The following is a 19,263-nucleotide window of genomic DNA, read 5'->3' on the forward strand; positions in this document are numbered from 1 at the left end:
TACCTGTCTACATATTAACTGAACAGGAATTTATATTCTTGCCTTTGTCACCTGACTTCTCTACTTAGTCGCCAGATGTCAGAAGTAGGTAGGGACATTTCTACCAACATTTTCAGCCCCAAGTCCTTCCTCTTGCCATTTATTTGCCGTTTAGTATTTTTTTTCCAGCCGCTCAATGCTCATGAGACTTCTCCAGACTTCACCCAAGGACTCAATCCACCAAGGGACAGCTACTGCTCACTGCCTTCTGGGAGGGGACTAAATTCCAGCCTTTTGCCCCTATTGTCCATGCCCCTTGTCAGCAGGAAGTAGCCAGAGAGAATCCTTGCCCTATTTCAAGATTATTAAAAGGCTGGAATGTAAGGTCCACCCCTAGATGGCTAGCAGACTCCACCCTCCTCACAGCAAAGTCTCCACCCAGTACCTGCGTTACCTAGGCAACTGGGATGCCTAGAAGAGGTCACATCTGAATTTGATGTGGCCAAGCCTTTCCCCGCCCATACCCTAGATAAGGCCTACCACAGGCCCAGGCGCTCTCTCTGTTCCTTTCTAGCTCTCTGCTCTCTCTGTTCATTTCTAGATCTCTCTCTCTCTCTGTTCTATTCTAGCTCTCTCTCTCTCTGTTCTTACCTCTCTCTCTCTGTTCTTTTCTAGTTCTCTCTGCTCTAGCTCTTTCCTCTCTTTTCCAGCTCTTTCTAATTCCCAGCCACGTGGAGTGCCAACCTTGCCTGGTCCCAGCAGGCCTACTGAATAAACCTACCCCTTACCTGAAAAAAAAAAAAGAAAAACAGCAATTTTTGAGGGTTTGGTTTAAAATGGTATGAAGAGAGTAGTTGTGTGACATCTTCTTTTTTCAACCTCTAAGTAACACAGGAAGCCATTTCCTTATTTACGTGCCTCTGTATACATTGAGAAAAATGCTAGGTTTGGGGTTTGTACTCAACATTGTTTTTGTTTTATTGGTTTGCCTAGAGCTTGAACTCTTGGCCTGGACAGTGCCTCTGAGTCTGTTTATGCTCAAGGCTCATGCCCTACCACTTCAAGTTCAGTGCCACTTGTGTCTGGCTTTTGTGGAGAAGTATATTGGAGATAAGATTCTAAGAAACCTTCCTGCCAGGGTGGGTTTTGAACCATAATTTTCCAATCTTAGCTTCCTGAATATCTATGATAATTAAAAAGTATAAATATAAATAATATTTGCAAGTGATCTGATATCAAGAATACCAGTGGAGGAAAAATTATGCATCTCAGGTTATTGTGGTATTCTTTCCAGAACACGGAGGGCATCACATTAGCAGAGGTGTAGTATTTTTCACAATAGAGATAAGCTATTCATGATATGAATTAAGGAATTTTAGGGTGCCCCTTACAAGTTGGAAACTGTTGGGCTAGGATGACTTCATGGCATAAATCTTGGGATTGATAGTCATAGAAATAACAGCTTACTCTGATAAAAAAATGCTTACTCTTGATGAATTATTACAGATGCTTCATAGTTTTATCCTCTACCAGAATGTGGCTATTTTTCTATTGACTTCTCTATCTGTACACTCCATTGGAAACTGCATCTATTGCAGAATTTTATAACATGCAAAAAAGTACTGTTTTGAATCTCTAACATATGGAATGTTGAGAATTTAAAAAGGAGTAATTATGAGTAGTTATTTGTCATATGAATTTTGAAGCAAATATATAATCTGTCCTCTTAACAAATTATTTAATTTTAAAAGTTATGGGTTTCCATAGCATTAAAGTGTTTTTCTGTTTTAGAATAAGAAAGTAATAAATTTATTCTTTTTTGAAAAATTCGGTAAGTATATTATGAAAATATTTTCTAGTTGGATAACAATCACATTGATGACCCTCTGGTAAAAAAGAGGTAATCAATTTGAATTAGATGTCAAATAGAATTGATTTTTAAAATATTGCTACCTAAAGAATAATATTTACTGTGCCAATACAGTGAAATTACATTGTACGCAGCTTATTTTTTCAATTTTATTATCAAATTGATGTACAGTGAGGTTACAGTAATTGTAAGGTAGTGAATAAAAAACATTTCAAACTTGTTCCCACTCCTTCATTTTTCTCACAGTTTTCCTTCACCCCTTCACCCCTCACAAGTTTATAAGGTACATTTCCAACATATTGTCTTGTGAGTGTTGCTATTGCATTGGTTTTCCCTTTGTCTTTTGTCTCACCATTTTGCTTTTCCTCTTCCCTTCCCTATTTAAGGTAAATGCATACACAATACAAAATCAAATACAGCAGGAATGAACTATAGGGGAAAAACCCAAAGAAAACAAGTCACATAGTTCAACAAAAACAACAACCACAAATAAAAAAATCTGGTTCCATATCTTGGAATTCATTTTGCTTAGCATCAGCTAATATGGCTATATATACGCAGTACAAAGCTACTGGAAAATAATAGTTGCATGGACACTATATCATGAAAAGAGCATGTTAACTTTTGGATGTTAAAGGTGGAATTAGGATTGGTGAATTCGCGGTTCTGATAAAGAAATTTCAATAGTTTTAAAGTATGACAGGTAAATTTGAATTGTTCAAAATTTTTAACAACTTAGCCTATTAAGAAAATTTAAAATTTCCTGGGAGAATAGGCTTTCATGCAAAGAAATCCATGGAGACTTAGTAGAGAGGAAGCAATGTGGGTGAAGATGGCTCTATTTCACACTAAACAAACCTCAGAAACATTGCTGTAAATACGGTTGGTTCCCTTGGAATCATCCTTACCCAGGAAATATATTCTCACTGTGTGAAACAAGGTTGTATTGGAATTTAAATTCAAGTTCTTAAAAAATAAGACATCAAAATTTGTGAATTTACCTTTAATTACCAAACAGTAATTCTCTGAAAAAGATAATTTGAGTCAAAATATTTAGGGAGAAAGTGCCCTCCAAAATGCAAGAAGGTGTTGGGTTTACACATTTCTGTTTGTAACACTTTCCACAATGTCTTTGCACTTGAAGCAGTGAAACAGAAAAAAATCTGATTATATAATTATGTAATTATATAATTATATAATTATATAATTCAAACCAATGATTTCACATTTCTAAGTGGCTCACAAAATATAATATCTTTAATAACATGAGATAGTGAAGACTTCTCTTATTCCATAAGCCAAAATGTTTTGGGTTCAGAAAAGAATTGAGCAAATGGAAAAGGTAAGAAAACGTAGTTCTTAGAAGCCCTAGCTAAGCGTATTGGCTTTAGCAGTGAAGGGAGTCCAAAAATTTTATATAAATTGTATTAATATTTTTTGGAGCTTCCGGTCGTGGGGCCTGAACTCTGGGCCTGGGTCCCTCAGGTCTTCAGGTCAAGGCTAGTGCTCTACCACTTGAGCCACAGCACCACTTTCGGCTTTTTTTCTTTTTGCTTATGTGGTGCTGAGGAATCAAACCCAGGGTCTCAGGCATTCAAGGCAAGCACTCTACCAAAGAGCCAACTTCCCAGCCCTAAATTGTGTTAATATTTTTACTAACTAAAATGATTTTACGGAGCCTATTTGGCTCACTACAATGCCGAACAGATTGAATGGAGACATGGAAATACATTCCACATCCAAATGAGGCAACTTAAAGAGTTTTCAAAGACAAATCATGAAGATTTAACAGTGGTGGAGCCCATATAGTCCTTCAGCTTCACTAGACTTGAAGCCAAGATGCTGTGATTAATTGGAAATCAGGCAAGAGCTAAGAGGAGGACATAGAAGCAGGACATAGAAGAATTGACCTTTTGTAACAGACACTGTCTTTCTAGGTATAGGTGATTTAACTCTACTCTCCTCCATACATCTTGGTGAACAAATTCAAGACAAAGAGAAAAATAATCTATTGAAATAATTTTGCATAGAATAACTTCATTGTTCCTGATATGGTATCTAAGGAGAGTCTTACAATATAAGATAAAACTGCAGTATTTTTCAGTTTCCTCTAAGCATCTTCTTAGCAAAATATATCTTTTAGGTTAGAATTGATTGAACCAAAAAGTGATGGAGTACTTATGTTTGTGGGCACTTTAGACACAAGAAGACTTTCAAGGTAAGAGAAAAAATACAGCCAAATATTTGTGATCACAACTTCTTGGACTGTTTTCTGGAGACAAAGTTTTACATTACACTTCTTCTCATTGACATAGATGTTGTTTCATGGCAACCAAGTGCAAGAGGGAAGTTTCATAGACTCGCTTGGCCAATTAATCAGCATGAAAAAAGAAAATGGCAAATAATATTTAATGAATTACTTTGACCAATTACTTTGCCAGAGGAAAGAAGGAAAAATATAATTCAAAATCAATTGACTTAAAAGTATGAAGAAAGAGTAGTGAAGAAAGATTAGAGAAAATATGGAGGATTGTTTTCTCTCCAGTGGAGTAATGCGTTCTTGATCTTGTTTCTTCCATTCTATCTTCACAAGCTATCAAGTGTGTCTCACGACTGGATTATCCAGTTCAGACAGAGAACTCCTAGAAGAAAGATACTATTTGCAGGAGATGTAGGTGATTGTGATTTATAACCTTAGACAATCTATTTAAATCTGTTCAAAATTCTTTCCTATCCCAAACTTCTCTCTTTGGACAGCGTTGTTTGCTTTTCCCAAGACTACCCTTCATTAACTGCTTAAAATTTTGGGAAGAAATATTCATACTCTCTAGATATTTCTGGTTGGTTGTGATTTTTGTGTGTTTTTGTTTTTTGTTGTGTTTTTAAACTGAATTTCAAAAGGTTGTGCAAGTGTGTTACAATTAAATATATCCATCTAATTGTCCATTGCTCTTGGATCAGAGTCACTCCTTCCATCATTCTCAACCAAATGCTTCTCCAATATTTATTTCAGATTTACCACTTCCTTTATCATATGTGTACATTGAGTATTCTAGCTGTACTTGCCCCTTGTTCATTTTTCATTCATTCTATGTCTTTACTATAATTTCTTTCTGTTTTCAACTTCCTGATAGTCATCCTGTTAAACTGTCTATTAATACTTTGAAAGGTTTATATACATTTCATGGAGTTTCCATTCTGCATATGCTTGAACTGATGTCAGCTTATATTTCCATAATTCATTCATCTGCAGTAACAATTTGCAAGACTGGAGACGTGAAGCACTTAAACATGATTTTATTCTCATCCATTTGGAAGATTAATCTTCAGTCAAAAAGAAAGTTAAAAAATGCATAGAATGTACTCCTAGCTACCAATTTTTATAAATAGCTTTGTACAGTGGTGTGATTGTTTTATTTTACATGGTATAATATTTTTTACTACCTATAAGTTTTGGAAAAAGAAGAAAACTAAAATTTATTCCTATATAGGAATGTGATAGAAATAGAAGACAGATTTTATATTTGTCATATCTCTGATGAGTACCCATATCAAGACCTAAAGTCATATTTCTCCCTATGTTACACAGATAGGGAAAACATAATATTACATATGATAAGACAACTATTTGTGACATTTTAAAATGTGCCTTATTAAATGATGACATTTACTTTATTAGCAAACATTTTGGTTTGAAATTTGGCAGGCTGATCTATTTAACACATTTCTGGAAGGCTCCTATTGAAAAACACAAATTGTGGTTGGTTATTTCTAGACTTCAATGAATGGTTGAACGTGTTTGGCATTAGTGCTGGGTAAATAATTCAACTCTATTGTAACTTGCTCCCTACACATGAAAAACTTGTAATGTCACTAAGTATCATCTACTTGTCAAATGTTATTTTGGCGAATGTGATTTTAAAAAGTTAATTTGTAAAGGAATAACTTTCAGTCGATTAAATGTAGATTATCATTGGTTTGAGAGTGACATTTTATACCACTGAACCATGTTGTACTGAAGTCCCAGTGTTTTGCAGCACTAAGGATCTTCTCAATGTTTTTCTGAATTACATTTGAACTCTAAGTAAATTTTTCTGGATCTTGGTAGACCAATTATGGATCTATCCTTCCAGGAACTATTTTTTGGCCCACTTATGCTGGACTAAAATCTTTCATTAATCATAGCGGAGGGGTATTAAAAATAATCTTATGACACTTTGTGAACTTGCTCACTGATATGGGCTGGCCATCTGTAAGTTGAATGTTTGAATCATAGTACATACTCTCAAAATTTGTGATCTCATCTTTCATTTTAAGTTGCCTTGCATTTCACAATTGCTTACTGCTAAATCCTGCATCTCAAGGAATTGGGGCCCTGAAATATAGGAAATGAGAAATTGAAATGGGTCTTCAATTACTTTGTTGCATGTTGCATGGGCCTATGTGAGAAGTCTTGCCCTTGTTATCTGATGATGCAGGTAACTGGTACCTGGGATCATAGGAATCATTGGGTCGTGCAGAAGAATAATATTTGTTTGACATCTTATCAGAAAAATTTGAGCATAATCAGTAGGAATGCTTCAGAAATATGGAGAAAAACAGTTTGGAATCAGTGAATTAAAACAATAAACAGAGAAGCAGAGTAAAATCCCTTATAGATTAGAGGAAAACAAAATTGGTTTTTTACCATGTGAATTCAGAAAACCAAGAACAGTTTGAATGTATCACAAGTTTATACCAAAGACACTGCTTTAATACTTTTTATATTCTAATATACATTTTAAACCTAATTATTTGTATTCCAATTCTATTTATTGCAATAAATAAATTTTAATTTATTTGTGAAATTATCAACTAATTCTAGTAAGTTTCATTGTGTGAAATATAAAATCAGCACATATAAATATAAAATATATAACTATATATAATATAAGAAAAAAGACATATGTTTTGCATTGTTCTGTTGTGGTTACAGTATCAAAGGCAACTCTGTTTTAAAGTATTATTACATTATCTCTACCTCAGTGTTTGATAGAGTTGCACCTAAAGATTTACTATTTGTAGATTTACAGCCTGTAGGCAAGAGAAAACACTGTGATGAAAACATTACCAATTTAAGGCCTAATAATGAGAAGAAACATCTGGACTTCTCCTGCAACTATGAAAATATTTGGTGATAGTAATGCAGTAGTGTAACTTCCTACCTGGTAGGATGGTAGACAGGCCAGGATATTAAGTAATCATGAATATGATCGATTTTTTCCCCTTCTTGGCTTTAGTTACTTTTGAAATGTTAGATATAATAAACAATTATATTTTGATAAAATACCTTCTAGTCTGAACAGTTATGACTGAATTGTTCATCTCTCTATGATCCCTTGTAAGTAAGATTAGTGTTGTTCAAGTAAAACAATCTATGGTGTCAGGGTAAGATATTCTGATTGGTCTGTTCCTACATGGAAGAAGAATAAAGGGTCAGGTAGACATTTGTGCCAGTAAGACCTCACTTGGGAAAATGTCAAATGCAGAAGGTTAGAAGTAGCTCTTAAGCAAGGCTTACTTTGAATCCATTAGCTCCACAAAGCTAATTCAGTTGGATCAATTAGTACATGAAAAAGCCATCACCTTTGGACCTAGCAATAAATTATTGAAAGTATGATCAAATTCCAAATGAAAAAGACTTAAAATTGTCATTGACAAAAAAAAATTGCAAATGTGAGCATTAAGATGAACAATATATTTTTTTTCCACTATTCACAGAATTTTAGGGAAATAAGATCAGTAGCATTGTCAGGAACAATATAGTTTCCTTATTACAAGTAGGCAACGGTGGATATAAGTCTGTATAAAGATTGCATCATTAACTGCTTAAATTTGGAAGATACTACATGCTTCAGCAGCACGTATTCCCAATTACAATACAGAGATTAACATGGCAATTGCACAAGGATGATATGAAAATTTGTGAAGTATTCTGTATTTTTCTTTCTTCAGATGCAAGAAATGAAAAACATTTATTAAAAAGTTGATTACAAAATAACAAGTGTAACAACATACGTAATTCATATAATTAAATTTAGTTTGACATCAGTGTATTAAATCTTCACCTCAGAAAGGCGTTTACATACCATAAACTTTACAAAACTTTTGAAATTAGACAACATTGTCATTTTATCCCAAAGAAAAATAATATTAGGACCTAGGAAAAAAAGGAATCTAAAACTATCTATATGGAATACAATCTGAAAGGACACATTATACAAACATAGAATATTTTAAAATATTCTTTTTCAGACAAGCACCAGAAATACTTTAGTTTCTGTACTATTCATTTAAATAGATAAGTTAAAATTATTTCTGATTAAAATTTCACAAACTCTGCAGAAATCATTATACATGTATACAAAAACTCTTGAATACATTTTGACATCCAATGCAGGCAATTCACTTGGAAGAATTCCACGGAATTCATGAATTTTTTACAGTAAGTATTGGTGTTGCCGGACGCTGGTGGCTCAAACTATAAAAAGAATTTTGAGGTATTACCAGGTGTAATAGACTCAGACAGGCCTACCACTATAAAGGTCATGATAAGGTCTCTAAAAGAGACTATTCAAGTTAATAAAGGGCAGAGGATTGCCCAAATATTTTACTCTCATATTTAAACTTGCCTAATCCCACACTGACTCAAAACAGAAAAGGAGGGTTTGGCACCACAGATACTGTAGCCTGGATTCAGGAAATTACAGATAAAAGGCCTTACAAGGCCATTAAAGTCAATGGAAAACAAATAACAGGACTCTTAGACACAGGAGCTGACAGATCCTGTATAGCTGGAAAAGATTGTCCTATGGCCTGGCCAGTGCAAGAGACTTCTTCTTCCTTAATTGGATTAGGGATGGCTTCTAATGTAGCTTAGTCAGCTCAGAGACTCAAATGGGTATGTGAAGGGCAGTAAGGCCACTTCAAACCTTACGTTGTTCCCACCTTGCCCTTTTCTTTATGGGGCAGTGACATCATGCAAGACATGAAAATAAAATAGGACAAATAGACTCCTCATCGAAGGAGCAAAATTTTTCATAGGGGCCACTGACGAACAGCTTTATGCTGACAAAATAATATGGAAACGTGTTGATCCTGTATGGATTAATCAGTGGCCCCTAACTCAAGAAAAGATTGAAGCCACACAGGACTTAGTTCAAGAACAATTGAGTCAAAGGAAGAATAGAAAAGACTACCAGTTCATGGAATACTCCATTTTTTGTCATTAAAAAAGAAGTCAGGAAAATGGAGATTATTACAAGATCTGAGGGCAATTAATGAGACCATGCATAACATGGGAGCCCTTCAACCAGGTCTACCCTCTCCTGTTGCAGTCCCACAGGGTAGATACATAATAATAATAAACTTACAGGATTGCTTTTTTACAATAAAATTACAATCAGAAGATTCCAAGAGATTTGCTTTCAGTGTCACTTCGGCTAATTTTAAACAAACTTATAATAGGTACCAATGGAAAGTGCTACCTCAGGGCATGAAAAACAGCCCTACCTTATGTCAACAATATGTGAAAAGGGCTATAGAACAAATTAGAGAAAAATATCCAGGGGCATATATTATTCATTATATGGATGATATACTTATGGCCGATGAAACTAGAGAAAAGACAGAAAAAATATTACAGGATATGGTAGAACAATTAACAAAATTCGGTTTGATAATAATAACTCCTGATAAAGTTCAACATGAATGACCTTTAAATTATCTGGGAAAAGTGATTGGACATGATTATATTATGTCTCAAAAGACACAAATTAGAACAGATAAACGAAAAACATTAAATGATTTCCAAAAATTATTAGGGAATATTAATTGGATTCGGCCTAGTTTAAAAATAGCTACAGGACAATTAGATCCTTTGATGAAAATGTTGGACAGAGACCCTAATCCTAAATCTACCAGGAAAATAACTCCTGCCGCCTTATCCTGTATAAAATTGGTAGAAAAAGCATTGAATACAGCTAAAATACAGAAAATTAATATTGTACAAACATGGTCCTTTAAAATTCTGGCTACAAGCTTTACTCCCACAGGATATTTTTGGCAGGATGGGATACTAGAATGGATCCATTATTCCCATAACCCTGGAAAAATAGTTGCTTCATATCCCTTTTTTTGTGCTAATTTGATTTTAAAGGCTAGATTAAGAGCTAGAGAATTATTTGGCCAAGAAATACCTAACATTATTATCCCTTATAAGAAACAATTAGATCATTTGATACGATTTGATGATGATTGGAAAATTGCTGTATTAACTTACACAGGTAAAATAAGCTTTCATATGTCCCAACATCCTTTTATACTGAAACCCCTGTGATATTTCCAAAGGTTTTGGTTACAGAACCTTTGGGAGGGGCATTAAGTATTTTTACAGATGGATCTTCTAGCGGAAAGTCTGTGGTTTATTGCAGTACAAAACCACCATTAATATCTTCTGACCCAACTGTACCTGCACAACAGATTATTGCAGTTCTGCTAGCCTTTCAAAATTATTCAGAGGAGTTTAACCTTTACACAGATTCGCGCTATGTGGTTTCCTTGTTTCCTGCCATTGAAACAGCCCTAGTTACTGGTCATTCTAAAGTAAAAGACTAATTAATAAAATTACAACAGCTATTACAACAAAGAACGACAAAGGCATTTGTGGGACACATCAGGGGGCATAGTAATCTCCCTGTACCTTTGTCTCAAGGGAACAAGTTAGCAGACTTATTAACTAAGGAAAGTCACGTAATGTCAGCTTTAGAAGAAGCTCAGGAAAGTCATAGACTACACCATCTGAATGCTAATGCCTTAAGAAAGATGTTTCAAGTGTCCTGAGAACAGGCAAGACAAATTGTAAGGGAATGTGAGGCATGCCCGGAAGTTTTTCATCCACAAAAAATGGGAGTTAATCCTAGAGGCTTAAAGCCTAGAGTTCTGTGGCAAATGGATTTTACCCATGTAACAAAATTTGGGAAACTCTCCTTTGTCCATGTTACTATAAAGACTTATTCTCATGCTATGGTTGCTACAGCCCATTCTGGAGAGGCTGTGAAAGATGTTATTCAACATTTGGTTAAAGCCTTTGTAGACCTAGGAATTCCAAAGGAAATAAAAACTCACAATGGACCAGCATACACCTCCAATGCTTTTGCTAAATTTTGTGCACAATGGAAAATCGTGCACAAAACAGGGATTCTGTATAATCCACAAGGCCAAGCAATCATAAAACGAGCTCATCAGACCTTAAAAAGTCAATTGACAAGAATTAGACAGGGAGGAGAGAAGCAATACTTCCCCCATTACACTCTTAACCATGCTTTACTGGTTCTTAATTATTTCAATGCTGATGAGCAAGGAATAACCCCAATGATGAGACATTGGGGCATGGGAAAAACTACAACTTTTCCTTTACTAAAATGGAAGGATCTACTTACTGGAACCTGGCGTGGGCCAGACATCCTGTTAACATCCGGGAGAGGCTATGCTTATGTTTTCCCACAGAATGCAGAATCCCCCATTTGGGTCCCAAACAGACTCATCAGGCCTTTCTTGGGCCCAAAAAAGAGACAGGAAGAAAATGAAAATACATCAGCAGAGAAAACTGGAGCAGAAGATAAAGACTCTCTCTCTATCACCACCACAGGCTAATTTAACAAAAACCGCAACACCACCTATATGGGGAAAGATCAAGAAGCTGGTTGAAAAGGCCCGGCACATTTTGTTAATGAGTTAAATAAGGATGTTTCTCTAACATTAACAGAGCAAAAAATTATTGATCCAAAATTAAAAAAAAAAAACAAAATAGAGGCTTTGGAAAAAGTAGTCTTAAAGTTAAGGACTGAAGTCAATAATCTAAAAACCCAGCTGACAACTAGCTGTCATCAGTCATTTAAATATACTTGTGTTACCCCATTACCTTATAATGAGAGCTTAGATTGGGAAGTTACCAAAGTGCATTTACAAAAATTCTGGAAGGACAATAGCTTAATTCATGAGATAGGACAGCTACAGGAAGATATCTCAGCCCTTAGTCAAGCTCATTTGGAAACCGTGGGGATAAATTCTTTGGCAGCAGACTTACAGAGAGGATTAAAAAGTCTTAATCCTTTAGATTGGTGGCACTACTTGATTACATTTGAAGTCATAATACTTATTGTTATATGTATTCTTGTTGTCTTTACAGTCCTCTTCAAACTAGTCTTCTGCTCCATCTTCTCTATATGAGAAGAAATTTCTCTGGCACATCTAATATATAAAAAAGGGGCAAATGCCATGCCTACTCCAGTGGAGTCTGCTTAGCATGGAACACCTGCATTCAGACCTGAGAATGGGGCTTCAAAGAAGCCTATCTCTGAGAATGGGACTTCACCAAAGTCTACCTAAGAGAATGGGGCTTCAAAGAGGCCTATCTCTGAGAATGGGACTTCACTGAAGTCTACCTCAGAGAATGGGGCTTCAAAGAGGCCTACCTCCTGGAAAGGCTGTCAAGCCCCTGGGAAAGATGTGTTTCTGTTCCTGTTTTGCTTTTCTTTGCTGTATAGGAGTGCCTATTAATCTTTTACTGTTCCTGCTGCATGTTCTACTTACTCATGCTCAATGTTCCCTTATTCAAGGCTCTTTCTTAAAAGTGTTGATGACTCCAACATCCGATGAGTGTCCTGAGAATATGACTAACTCACCAGAGTTAAGTGCTACCGTAAAAGCCCCTCTTGTGGAAGCTATTAGACAAGTCATAAGTAAATATAAAAGTATTGGGGGTTTCATGACATCACTTCAGCAGAAGCAATTGTTTGTAAGAGATTTACAGGAAGCTGTAGGCACGGCTAGATCAAAAAGAGTGTATGGCTACTGGAGACTTCCCTTTAATCCTAAAGCATATACAATAGACTCATATAGATATCCTGTAGATAAGAAAGATGTAGAGGGATATTTAGACCAAAAGCTAAATAAGATTCTTAAAAAGTTGGTAGATGGAAGGTGGAAATGGCTTATCAGAGGAAAATGGTGGGATCCTCCATTATCTAGAGGACCCCAAAGACTTCCACCAAATCCATAGCCTTTTACAGTTGTGTATGATAAGTACGGCAACCATTGGGAAAACTACTTAGAAGAAAAAACTTCCTATTACTCTCTTTCATTTACTGAGAGACTTGCTAGATCTAGGTCTCCTTGGTACTTACTATCAAAGAAGGAACAAGAAAGATCTTATGAGACAGTTAAGGCCTCTATGGAGAAGAGTAAACGATTATGTGAAAGGGTTACAGAAAAGACACTATGAGCTTAAATTTGATATATGGCCAGATTTAACTAAGTATACTAAATATCATCATTTTGGCCACAAATTGGGGACCCTCTAAAGAATGTCAAAGAAGCACAATTGCTTAAAAAAGATTTGAAACATATAAAGTACAAAACTAAACAAAAGTAACTATAAAGTACTAGAGTTCATGCCTTTCTGTCCAGCACCTTGCCCGTGTGCTCTGGTTAATGGTTAATAGGTGATAAACATCAAAACCAATTGTATTTCTTAAAAAATAGAGGTAAAGCCGAAAACAAGTGCCTATTGTCATAGCTCGTAATCCAAAAAACAAGATCAGGCGACCAGCTGGTGAACACCTAAAAATGAAGCCTTGCAGCAAGATTGTGTAACTTTTTGCCCTTTCTCATGGAGACTTTAGCTATAAAAGCATGTTATCCTCTGCAATAAATCACACTCAGCATTCACTCCTCTTCTGTGTGAGTTGTCTGTTTGCCATCTCCCCACCTGTTCCAGTTCCTCCACTAGGTGTCCTCCATCGTCCCAACAGAGCCAGTCAGTGGCAGAGGTCCATTGTATCTTTGCTATCTCAATTCTCAGCAGCAAGAGGACTTTAGTTTGGGCATTGGTATCTGTATCATGATGACGTAAGAAAGAAGCCACTCTGGTATTATTCTGCATATATACACTGTGCAGGGTTGTCCAGCCATCTACAGTTATTGCATTTGCCACTTGAGCCACCAACTCACGGACAATGTCTAAGTGTCCACTGTAGGCTTCCTGATGAAGAGGGGTATACTCATCATCATCCCTAGTATTCACATGAGTGGCCTTTTTGGAAAGTAGTCTCCACATTGTAGTAAGCTGAATATTTTCAGCAGCCCAATGAAGAAATTTACTTGGATCCTTGTCCAATTTTTGTCTTGCAATTGATAACATTCCTTATTTTTTCATCTTGTTCCTCAGCTTCCTAAGAATTGCCTCACCAGAGACTTTGAGTGCCAATGGGAATGAAGTTTCCATGTATTTCCCTAATAGTTCACATAGGTTGAACTGGTCAGAAAAATCTAGTGAATTTTCTGCATATCTGATTTATATCCTTTTTCCAATTTTACTATTCAAAATTATTCTAACTGGAGAGTAGGGAATTGATGGAGAACAGAGGAAAGATGTTCCTCCGTATTCAAAAGTACAGACTGAAAATAAGGACCAGTGATGTCTTCATGTGCAGTTTATTCTAGGAATGAGAAAAGACGAAATAATGCCCTCTACATAAATGATTTGGGAAATGGCAGAGCAAAAAGTGAAATGATGCAACCAAAAATATAAAAGCAAAATAAATTAGGATAATTATGGAACAATCATATTATCTATGAGAACCATGAAATAGAGAAAGGAAGAGAGATACAGATATGCAATGACCTAGCTAGCCACAAAATTCATGCCTCTGATCAACTGATAGAGCAAACAAAATTTTATTTTTTAAAAAAGATGGAAATAGAATTTATATATTTACTTGGAATTAGTAAATACATTTTAGTAGCCTACATAAAGAGACATAGCTTTGAACAAATTACAGACAAAAATCTAAATCCTTGGTAATTCTAGTAAATCCTTGGTAATTCTAGTAAAATTTCACTGAAATCAGTTGAATCACACTTTTCCTGTACAATGAAGAAATAGGTCCAAGTTAGTTAAAGCAGCTAGAGAAGGCAGGAAGATTTTATCTGTGACAAAACTTTGTGGAAAATGGTATTGAGGATTTCTCACTGGTGATCCACTTTCACTAGAAGCATGATTCTGAACTATTGCTTGCTGATTCTGAACTATTGCTTTGATCATTATATTCTCCAAGAAGAAAAAATGAGAATTGATAGTTTAGGACTACTAATACATTTTGACCTTCTCACTAAGCACCTTCAATCATCAAAATCACATGAAGAAAATAGACAGGCCTACTTTTTTAGATGAAAACAAGTGTCTTAAAAAACAAAGAATTTATGTAGTCATGCATAGGACTTCTATTTTACCAATGCCTCATACATTTTTTATAATGTTGGGTAACAATAAATAATGGATCTATTAGAAGGCTCTTAAAGCTCATATGTTCAATAGTGAGTTCTCTTACACTGTATCATGGTATTTTTTGTTTATGGTCTTAAGAAATTTACATAACTAACTTGAATTTCTGACAGGACAGTATCATCACTGTACATCTTGCTTCTATACTCTCAGTTTTACATTACTATCTAAGTATGTGCATTAGATAGTTATAGAGAAAAAAGTAGAAGCCACACTAGTGGCTCATGTCATTAATAATAGTTAATCAGAAAGATGAAATGTGAGTATTGTGTTTGAAAGCAGACCAAGAAAAAACTGTCCATTAGATTCTGATTTGAAAGTAACCAACAAACACTAGAAATGGAGCTGTGGTACAAGCAATAAAATGCTAGCCTTGAGAAAACTGAAATAAAAAATAAATTCTGGAAAAAGCTATGTGTACAGTAGGAAATGACCTGCTGTGTTAGGAGCCATTCCAGATGTGTAGAGGCTCTCAGTTTTGTCTACAGTTGTTCTGATAACAATAGTGCCATCTTCTCGGTGGTTGGAATATTCATGTGCTCAAGGACTCCCTGAGGCCTTGAGCTACCCGTTAGTGTGTGTGTGTGTGTGTGTGTGTGTGTGTGTGTGTGTGTGTGTGTTTGTGTGTGTGTGTGTGTGTGTGTGTTTCCCTCATTTTCCCCTGTCCACTTTGTGAGTGCCTGTCTGCCTATTCCTAATCTCGGATAGTGCCCCTTCTCCATTGCATACTTGCCTTTAGCCTCGATCAGGATCTGTAATGAGTCTTAAATTGTCAGAGACCTGAATATTCCACTTTTTCTTTGGAGCCCAAATTCGGCTGTCCATATCTTTGTACACCTCCAGAGGATTCTGGGTCAGCAGGGCCAGCTGGCATATGTTCTCCCCTGCCTCTGGGGGGGCAGGGTCAGTCATGCGATGTCCTGTAATTTTCCTCAGCTGGGCCTCTGGCTGTACGTCCCACTCTCAGCAGTCTGGCAGTGGAGTGGGGGAAGGGTGGTTGCCAGTGGCTCTGACCAACTCGAGCTTGATAGCTGACTGAAGGCTAACCCAGCAAGGATGATCAGGGTTTACATGGGAGGTGAGGCCAAGTTGGCTTGGAAGCATTGGTCGATGTCTAGGAAATGTCAATATATGTTTTCACAGGTAAGTCTATCTTCCAACCCTAGCAGGGCCTCTAGACAATTCCAGATGTCAGAATACAGAGGCAAAGACTTTGAGCTCCAGGGCCAGAGAACTAGGGGATGAGAGACTGGTATGGCCAGTGCCTCAATGTTCTGGGGCATTATCCTTGAACTGGCTATGTCCCCCTTGTGTAAGTTCTTAACCCAGTGCTAGCCACACACCGGACACTTGTGCTGTGGAAGTGGTAGGAGTAGAGGTGAGATCTAGGATGACCAAAATCAGGATTTATGGCCTGAATGGGGTATAGGGTGTCTTTAAAAAAATCTTAGAGCTGGAACTCAGAGCTTGGCACTGTCCCTGAGCTTCCTTTGTTCGAAGCTAACATTCTAACACTTGAACCACAGCTCACCTTTCATCTTTTTTAGTAGCTGAATAGACAGACGAGTCTCACATACTTTCCTGCCTTGACTGGTTTAAGTTGCTGCCCTAAGAGCTCAACCAATTGAGTAGTTAGGATTTCTGGTATGAGCCTCTGGCAACTGCTAAGGATGTGTGTGTGTGTGTGTGTGTGTGTGTGTGTGTGTGTGTGTGTGTGTGTGTGTGTGTGTGTGTGTGTGTGTGTGTGTTTACCAGGGCTTAAACTCAGAGCTTAGGTGGTATCCTAGGTATCTTTAACTTGTTTGAACAAGGTTGGTTCTGTACTACTTGAACTACAGTAGCTCCGCTTCCCATCATTTTCATGATTCTTTGGAGATAAGAGTTTGCCCAGGCTAGCTTTGAATCTTGATTGATCCATAGGTCTCAGCCTTGAGTAGCTAGGATTATAGGCATGAGCCACTGGCATCCAGCTGCATGGATGTCTTTTCCGAATCTCTTCTGTTCTAACAGCTGTCTACTTGCCCTGGCCTAGATCTCTGACCTCCACATCAGCTTCCACCAGCCCCTGACTGTGTGAAGAACGTATAACTCAAACCTGATCCCATTCTTTTTCCTTAGGGGAGGAGGTTATGTTTCATCTGAAGCCTGGGGTAGGAGGGGTAGCTGTAGATGGGTGCTATGTAGAGATAGTATGTTTTAGCCAAGAAAGGAAGTGTGGCCAGATGCTAATAGCTCATGCTCTCATACTCCTAGCTCTTCAGGAGTCTGAGATCTGAGGAGTGCCATTCAGAGGCAGCCTAGATAGAAAAGTCTGTGAGACTCTCTTCTGCAAATAACCACCCAAAACCTGGAAGAAAAGCTGTGGCTTAAGTGGTAGAGTGCTAGCCCTGAATGAAAAAAGTGAGGCCCAGAGCCCAGGCCCTGCATGCACACACAGACACACACAGACACACAGACATGCAGACACACACACACACACACACACACACACACACACACACACACACACACACACACACACACACAACACATACACAGGAAGGTGGTAATGATGAGCTGAGCTAGAACTGGGGGCAGTCCTGAGGTATTGTCACAGTAAACTCTACAGGCATATCAAGTGGTTTCTACCTAAATCCTTCTTGGGCTAAGGGGTCTGGGCCATGGCAGTAAGTTCCATGGAACCTGTCCCTCCATCTGTGCACTGGGCCACAGGACCAAATGGATGCTCATTTGTAGTCGGCCCACGATTGCAGACCTTCATGTGCCCCTGAGCACTAGTGAGGAAAGGAGGCCTCTGAGCCCTGGGACTACAGGGACAGCCAGCTGGCTGTGGATTCCTCAGACTACAAGTCTTTCATGAGCCCAACTCAACACCTGCCCAAGGTGTGCCTGACAAATTCACACTCTTGTGATACCCGCATGAGTGGGCATTACCTGGTGTGACATCTTGCAGCTTCTTCCCCTCCTGGCTCAGAACTGTGGTCTGAGACTTCAATTTACTGTTCAGATCCACATTACATCCATGACAGATGCCATTCTGGTTATCTCCATGCCCCAAGGCTCCACCCTTCTCTGATACTGTGTCTTGCTCTGTAGGGAATGGCCTCCAAACAGGCTGCTCTCAAGACTTGTAGGACACCTAGAATTGGGAGACCCTTATGGGCCCACTGGAAAGTGGGCCTAGAGCCACAGAGTGAGATACAAGTAGGCCAGGGGTTGGTCATGGGGCTTGAACTCTGGGCCTGGTCGCTGTCCCCAAACTCTTTAGCTTACCACTTGAGCTACAGAGCCACATCCGGTTTTATGGAGGGTCCTTGGAGATCAGAGTCTCCCTGATTTTCCTGCTTGTGCTGGCTTTGAACCATGATCCTCACATCTCAGTCTTCTGAGGACTAGGAGGACAGGTGTGAGCCACCAGTGCCCAGCTGATATGGCCTTTCACCACAGTGAGCTAGGAGCTCCTGAAAGCTTTTCTTTATTTTTCTGTGCCAGTACTGGGGCTTGAACATAGGATCTGGGCTCTGGTCTCTTAACTTTTTCACTCAAGGTTAGCACTTTACCACTTGAGCCACAGCTCCATTTCTGGCTTTTGGTAGGTCATCGGCAAAAAGAGTCTCACTAACTTTCCTCCCCTGAGCTGGCTTGACACAAGATATCTATTTCAGTCTCCTGAGTAGCTAAGATTTACAGGGGTTGAGCCACTGGTGGCATTGGGCTAGAAGCTTTTCTTAAGCAAGCATTATTCCCTGCATTTGCCCTGAATCCTACATGCAAAGGAGGTCTGAGGGTCAGGAGCTGTTAAAAATAAGCTCCCAGCCACAGGAAATGGATGGGGTCCCTGGTAAAATCTGACCTAATCTTCACCCTGGGCCCCATTCTGGGACCCCACCCTCTGCCCTACCTGTGACTCAGCCTTGAATGTCCTGCCATACTTGCCTGAAGCCACAGAACCTTCATTCCACCCATACCATCAGTTCTACACCACACCTCAGGACATTTGCCCATGCTGTACCTTCTTCCTGAGGCCCTG

General features: G+C 37.9%; 1 pseudogene; it reads left to right on the forward strand.

The window, feature by feature from the left end:
- Positions 1 to 7,737: 7,737 nt before the first annotated feature.
- Positions 7,738 to 7,833, forward strand: LOC138833310 (U6 spliceosomal RNA; annotated as a pseudogene).
- Positions 7,834 to 19,263: the final 11,430 nt, after the last annotated feature.

This window comes from Dipodomys merriami, unplaced genomic scaffold, assembly GCF_024711535.1.
Source record: "Dipodomys merriami isolate MVZ:Mamm:240054 unplaced genomic scaffold, mDipMer1.0.p SCAF_203, whole genome shotgun sequence".
Taxonomy (NCBI): Eukaryota; Metazoa; Chordata; class Mammalia; order Rodentia; family Heteromyidae; genus Dipodomys; species Dipodomys merriami.